The sequence below is a fragment of the Schistocerca nitens genome, chromosome 3 (genome assembly GCF_023898315.1).
Source record: "Schistocerca nitens isolate TAMUIC-IGC-003100 chromosome 3, iqSchNite1.1, whole genome shotgun sequence".
NCBI classification, from domain to species: Eukaryota; Metazoa; Arthropoda; class Insecta; order Orthoptera; family Acrididae; genus Schistocerca; species Schistocerca nitens.
In genome coordinates, this window is record NC_064616.1 from 298,456,571 (window position 1) to 298,463,809 (window position 7,239).

The window sequence follows — 7,239 nt, forward strand, 5'->3', positions numbered from 1 at the left end:
TAGACATGAGACCATACATTTGTTAGTGTGGCACGATACTGCTTTGTGTATGCAGATCGGCCAATGCTAGTGAGTTGTAAAAACCCAAACAGGTGAGTATAGAGCGTCCCTTTCTGTCCTGAGGCACATGAGGCGCAGGTTCTGACACGATATGTGATCTTCTTCGTGTACTCACGACAACGTGGTCTGCCGCAGGGAATCCCTCCAAGCGGCTGCCGCGTCCGGAGAGCTAGCAGGCTGTCGCGTGTCAGGGTCAACGGCCAGCCCCACTTTCGCTTGTGGCGGGGCGAGGGTCCCGTGTAATCCCTCAGGTAAGCAGCCGGGTGACTGTCAGCGTGTAGGACGGGACGCTCGCCCTCTAGCAGGTAGCCGAAGACCTCTTGTTTTTGCGCTGGCTGGCCTCTGCACTGCCACGTTCCTCGTCATCTGTACAATTCTTACAAAAGTCTTATGCCTAACTTTTTCCCATGACCTTCTATGTTATAATAAATTTACCTAATGAAACATTGATGGTCTGTCATTTCAGACACTCTTATTTTACTTTTATAGTTATTAATCTATGGCAATCATTATAACATCTAATCTAGACATGGAAATAATTTATTTTGATATACGTGTAGAGACCGATCTCAGTAAGTACATGGTGTGTGATAACTGATGCTTTGTAATGGATGAACAACTAAATGTGCGGGCCCGCACTAATATTACTATTAATTATATAGATCGACAGTAGACATGCTTCAAGAATTAACTACCATATCCCAACGATCTACATTCTACGTCTTTTAATTAAATTATGTTGTTATGCAGGTCTAAGTTTTACTGTGCTATAAAGAACATGCAACTACGCTACTTTCGCTCGCCCGTCGTCCCTCCATCTCGGGTCTGTGGTTTGGTGACCTGAAAAATAGCAACTCAACAGGCGCGCGCCACACTTGTGGTAGAAAACCCCCACAATATTAATCTAGTTATTGTTAAATCCTACAGTTTAACTTATCCTAGTATCGTACTTTCCCTTTTATTTATTTATTTATTTATTTTATTTATTTATTTATTTATTTATTTATTTATTTATTTTTTTTATTTACCTTATACAATACCCTTACATAGTTCCTGTTACGCTGAGATGTCTTGCTGCTCGCCGCTATTGACGACAGTGATGTGCGCGCCGTACGACATGACCTCCGAGTTTTCATTACGCCTCACTGAAACTCCAGAGACTGGGTTAGCCATGGCTATACACGACAATAAATTTATAGTTGCAACTTCCTTCTCTATGTGATGCGGTTTTCGCGATCAAAGCACACCTTTCCAGAAGCAATGTAATATGACCAAGCCAGGACTGGTTCCTGTTGAGGATTCAGACACCCAACACACGCCAGCTACACAGTATGTCACGAATATCCAAGTACAATTCCTTGGTGATTCATCTGTGACAAAAACGAGCAGCACGCTAAATCCCCAACCAGCACATTAGCATGGTAGGCTTTTATGCCCTCATTTCTCTCGTCTAGGGCACCATTAGAGTCAAATGCTCACAGGTTCACCCCGACTTGCAAGACAACGATACCGGCGCAGCTCTGCAAAAACTATACTGCCCATATTCATCCTCGAAATCACGCAACATACCACAATCTTGCAGTGCACTGACGCGTGCCTGCAAGCATTGGTATGAACGACTCACGAACTGGTTGTGGCCGCTATGGAGCGTATCACGACTTCTCAGAACGCTTCTAAGAGCACGTTCTTGTATGCGCCCGTTTGTGCGACATCTCGTCACTCATCATTATCCCTCAACATGGACACCAGATAGGAAGGGACAAAAACATTGCTCATGAAAAGGTAGTGTCTCCTACTCCATCGACATTGGAGATCGCGAACATAAACAAAAAGAGGATAGCAGCAGTAAATTCTTATGCAAGACAACGCAGCGTGTTAATACTTTAGCAATCTTAACCTATTAATGTAACGATTATTGTTCCCCGAAAAAAGGTTCATATCTTTGCCTATTCTACTATGTACATTTCTTACACTACTACTATTCTACGAACTCCTTTATGTGAGAGAAGTGGTGGAGTCCTATGGACTAGCGTCAATCCCTTCTTAGACTCCCCCTCCTCTGACGTGCATTAGGATTTGGAGGTCTAATTTCAATCTCCTGGTTCTCCTGTTGTCCTTGATTTCGCTCCCTCCAATTACGGTCGCTTTGCCGTTCGTCATTCCTCCTGTCCCAGATTGCTTGTCTGGATTGACCCTGTTCCCTGACGTTCTGGTTTCCGTGTCTCTGGTTTCCATAACCTTGAATAGCGTAACCTTGATCTCGGTAACCCTGGTTTCCTAACTGACCAGTGCGATTATGCGATCTGTTGTCGTCTTCCCTTGCTGGCCCGTGGTATTTGTTATTTTGCGCCTTCTTCCTGTCCTTTGCGTCTTGTTTATCGAAGACTACTTCGAGTTCGCGCAGTAGACTCTTGAATGCATCTATGTCAGATCCACACTTCCCGACAAGTGTCTGTTGATACCTAACTGGCAATTTCGAAAAGCAAAATTTAATAATTTCTCCGTTGCTGTATGGACTATCTAAAAACTGATTCTTCTTGAGTAAGTCATCAAAAAATTTGGTTGCGCTCTTATGCCCGGACACTTCCAGTTCAGGACAAAATATTATTTCCTCTTTAATCCTGTCTTGCGTTTCCTTTGACCAGTAGGTCCGCAGGAATGCACCAACAAATTCCTGATAAGTCCGACACGTCGCTGCCACGCCCCGCATCTTTTCCGCGGCTTGGCCTTCGATGTGTCCACACATGAATTCTAATTTGGCCTGGGTTGGCCATGACGACGGTAATGAATTAGTAAATTGCATCACCCAGCTCTTCGGATGCATCGACCCTCCATTATCTTTGAACTTCTGGAATTTGAGTATCGACAGGAAGTGATTGTGATCAAAATTCTGTCCGATCCTCGCACTGGTGTTGTCAGACGTTTCCGATACTTGCACGTCTGCGGAGTGTCCTGATCTATCTTGCTGATAACTGTGATGTGCTACGTCTGTATCACAGTGGAAGTGGCATTCAGCATTCACTCTTCTAAGTGGGCTGCAATTATTGGAGCTATTACTCGCTGTTTCTGCGTGTGCATTGTTTGTTCCGCACGCTGTCACTGGGCTAGAGCACGGCGGGCTTTTCCTCGGAGACACAATCCTGTGTGCTCCATCATTGGTATCCGAACGCGCAGTGCTCGTGTGCCCATTTCGCTCTAGTTTTGCTATCCGACTCTCTACTTCTTTCATTCGTTTCGTGATGTTCGTAACCGCAATATTACCTTGAGTCTTTAAGGCCGCTAGGGATTTCGAGTGGACTTGTGTCGCACGTCGCAAGCGCCCTGCGAGTTTAAGAGTTACTCTTGCGATTTTCATTGCCCCTGTTGCTGCAGTTTTGGCTAGGCCTGCTACTTTTTGTGCTACCATTGACATTTGTTTTGCTTCTCCACATTCTTTCTTTAATGTTAATAATTCCCCACGAATTTCCCCTATATGCGAAATTATTGCCTCCGTGTCCTTCTTACGCTGTTCGTCAGCTTCTTCCTTCTCCTTCTTACGTTGTTTCTCCTCTTCTTCCTTCTCCTTCTTACGTTGTTTCTCCTCTTCTTCCTTCTCCTTCTTACGCTGTTCGTCAGCTTCTTCCTTCTCCTTCTTACGTTGTTTCTCCTCTTCTTCCTTCTCCCTCTTACGCTGTTCGTCAGCTTCTTCCTTCTCCTTCTTACGTTGTTTCTCCTCTTCTTCCTTCTCCCTCTTACGCTGTTCGTCAGCTTCTTCCTTCTCCTTCTTACGTTGTTTCTCCTCTTCTTCCTTCTCCCTCTTACGCTGTTCGTCAGCTTCTTCTTTCATTGATCGTAGGAAGCTCAGTATTGGGTTTACGTCATCTTCTTGATCCTCTTCAAACATGGGCGATGTAACTCTGGACACCTGGGCGCTAGAGCTCTGACGTGACCGAGCTGGCCTCTGTCTGCACTCGTTCGTTTGACTATAAACTTCTGCTACCGTCTCGACCTGTGTGCCTGTCTCTGTTTCATCCTCTACTTCACTATCATAATCACGGCCGCAACGCTGCTCTGAGATCGCGTCCAAATCACCTTCCTCATCAATGCCCCTGGCGTCCTGTCCTGCTAAAAATGTGCCCATCTCATCTCCGAACCTATTCCCGTCAGTAAACTGCCCCTTATCCATTATGCTATCCTCTTTTGTTTTAGCTTCGCCCGATAATAGTCGTGCCTTACTTCTCGTTATCATTCATAAAAACAAATTCATCTAAAATGCACAATAAAATTAATCTACTCCATATATTTTTTACACATAAACATAAAATTTCAACAACGCTGTTCCAACGCTGTAATCACAAACACAATATGATGTGGTACAGAAACCACACACAAATCCGACAAAGTGCGATGCGGTACAGACACCACATCAGCGAAACACAAAAAAAACAATGAACAAAAAATATATACACTGAAAACAAAAACTGTAGTCATGCGCCGCTACTTAAAACTAAACGCGGAACTACCAAAACAAAAAAAACTTGGGTATTAATCATTAAAAAAAATAGAGAGAAAAAAAAAATTGAATGTTCCTACTAAGAATCCTGTTTGTTTATCAGAGATTCACAGGAAAGATCCGAGGCCAAGGGTCGCCATATTATGCGAGGTGCCGGGGCTAGTAGTGTATTTATCACTAAATTCTACTAGAATCCACATGTGTAAATCATGCTCTAAGCCCCCCCTATTCTAACTCCGACTTTTGCTGTTGCACAAGGATAAAAAAAAATACGCGAACTGACTCTAATCAACCCTGCTAGTGGAGTAGAAGAGAGTGTGGCACCTGCAATAATTTAATTTGATACATAAGTTAAATAAACAAAGGTTTCATTAGCATAGTGAGGAATGATAGGGTTGCTCTATCGATTAACAGAATGAAAGTTCTGTTCAAAATAACAATATGATTTATTAAGCTTAAACACAGAATAGTAAAAGAAACACAGGAAATTTATAAATCATCAAATTGGCTAAAATTGGAGATTCATACAAACACTATAAAGGTGAAGTTGTCCCTAACTTAGATCCTGAGGTTTAAGACGAAGTGGTATGTGGAGCCAATTCCTTTCCACTCAAATCTCAAGAGAGACACACAGCTAACCCAATAGTAATTGCTGTTACTCGAAACTGAACACAGTTAGAAAAGGATGAACAGGCGCGCTCTGCTGAGCTCTGATTATCACCTAGGAAAAATCCCTATCTGCCGGTGCTGCGGACGTACATTACCAACAGTCTTCTTATCTCCCAGAACACGATCTGGCGTACCGCAGGCGAGGGCTGGCTGCTTCGACGTCCTCGACCGAAAGGCGACTGCCGACTACCCAGAGCACCCGTACAGGCCGAACCCCGAACATTCCCGCCCCCACGACAGTGGCCGTGGTTACGTTCCAATCAGCAACTCGAAAACCGGCGGAAATTCCACTCCATTGCCGGAGCACTACCATTCCACCAATGGAGATTCTTGGCGCCAATTTCTGTGCTGATTTTGCAGAAAGTGCGGGAATTTTCCCGCCACAACTGCGTGGGTACACAAGTCATTCCCACGCCTCGCTGGTAGCCCGCCAGAAAGTGTTTTCGCAAGGTTTCTCTGAAGTAACGGAACCTCTAGCCCAGCCGCTACTTCACACCCCAGCGGGCGTGTCTCTTGACAATGTCGGCGTCTGAAAAGCATTCACTCGACTGCCTCACACACGTCGGCTTAACTCTCTCCTGTTCCACAGAGCCCGCCTGTCACCGGCCCACCCGGGTGTCGAGAGACGCTGCGTGGGAAGTACGCGTGTTAAGGAAAAGCAACCCTCCACCGCATGCAACTAGAGAGGAGAATCGTAAGATAGAAATATGAGAGGGGGCTCATGCCACCTCTCACAATTCATTGAAGTTTTTCGAAGGATGATTTCGAGGATTGTAAAAATTTTAAGAAGCATTTCTCAAAAACGTCACTAAAGCTAGTTTTGGACACTAACGTACAAGTAGACGTGCTGTTCTTGTAATATTTTCGCATCAGTAAGCTGGAGAACTTTAACACTTGTACAAAATCCCTGGAGTTGGCCAGCCGGAGTGGCCGAGCGTTCTAGGCGCTACAGTCTGAAACCGCGCGACCGCTACGGTCGCAGGTTCGAATCCTGCCTCGTGTATGGATGTGTGTAATGTCCTTAGGTTAGTTAGGTTTAAGTAGTTCTAAGTTCTAGGGAACTGATGACCTCAGAAGTTAAGTCCCATAGTGCTCAGGGCCCTGGACGTATAAATTTTTTCCGACAGTCAGCCACAAGAGCTTTAGTGTTGAACAGTAATGTGGCGTGCCTCATTTTCGTAACTGCAGGAGACTCAATCATCAGTGTTAGTTCTAGAACTTAAAGAGTTCATAAACCTTTTTGATTTATAAACGTGGTGATAAGAACATTATCAACATACTCCACTGTCCACACGCTTGCCTGAAATCATTCATTAATAAGGAGATAGTAAAACTAATTGGAAGATGCGACAGAGATGCGACCATCCCCTAAATGACAACATAGCCAACGAACATTTAAATCAGTCTCAGATTTGAGAAGCCTTTGTTTTGTCATAATTTTCAGAGTAAAACATAAGGCAAACACGTCGCAAGCCGATTTCAGATTAACCCTTTAATTGATAATATTTTACCAGATTAGTGTATAAAATGCAGCACTCCATTGCTTTGAATTACAATAACGCATAATAAATTGTGTTGTTTAGAAAAATACCGTTAGTTAACAGGTGGAACTGATAAAAAAGCGATACTGTCAGTGGAGATGCCAAACAGTAAAGGGAGAATGATTTAAAAGAAATTGCTACGAATTACAGCTAATATGGCAGGAAGACTGCTTAACAGACGTGTCGCGACATTGTCTGTTTCACGACGACTCAGGCTTTTCAGTGAAACGACTGGTGACACTGAAAAAATCAAGTAAAAAGGAACCTTGGCGTCACTCGCAAGGCTGCCTTCCCGCGGAGGCGGGACAAGTTAACACGCTGTCAATAAGTCGAAAACTCAATTCCCTAAGTCGAGAGACCGAGAGACGCGTTACTACAACTTTTCCCTCCATTCTGTTCCTCTTCTTTTTCTGACTTCCCGTCTGTTTTCTCTCGCTGAAGCCATTACGGCTGGGTAATACTCTTATCCCGATGTCA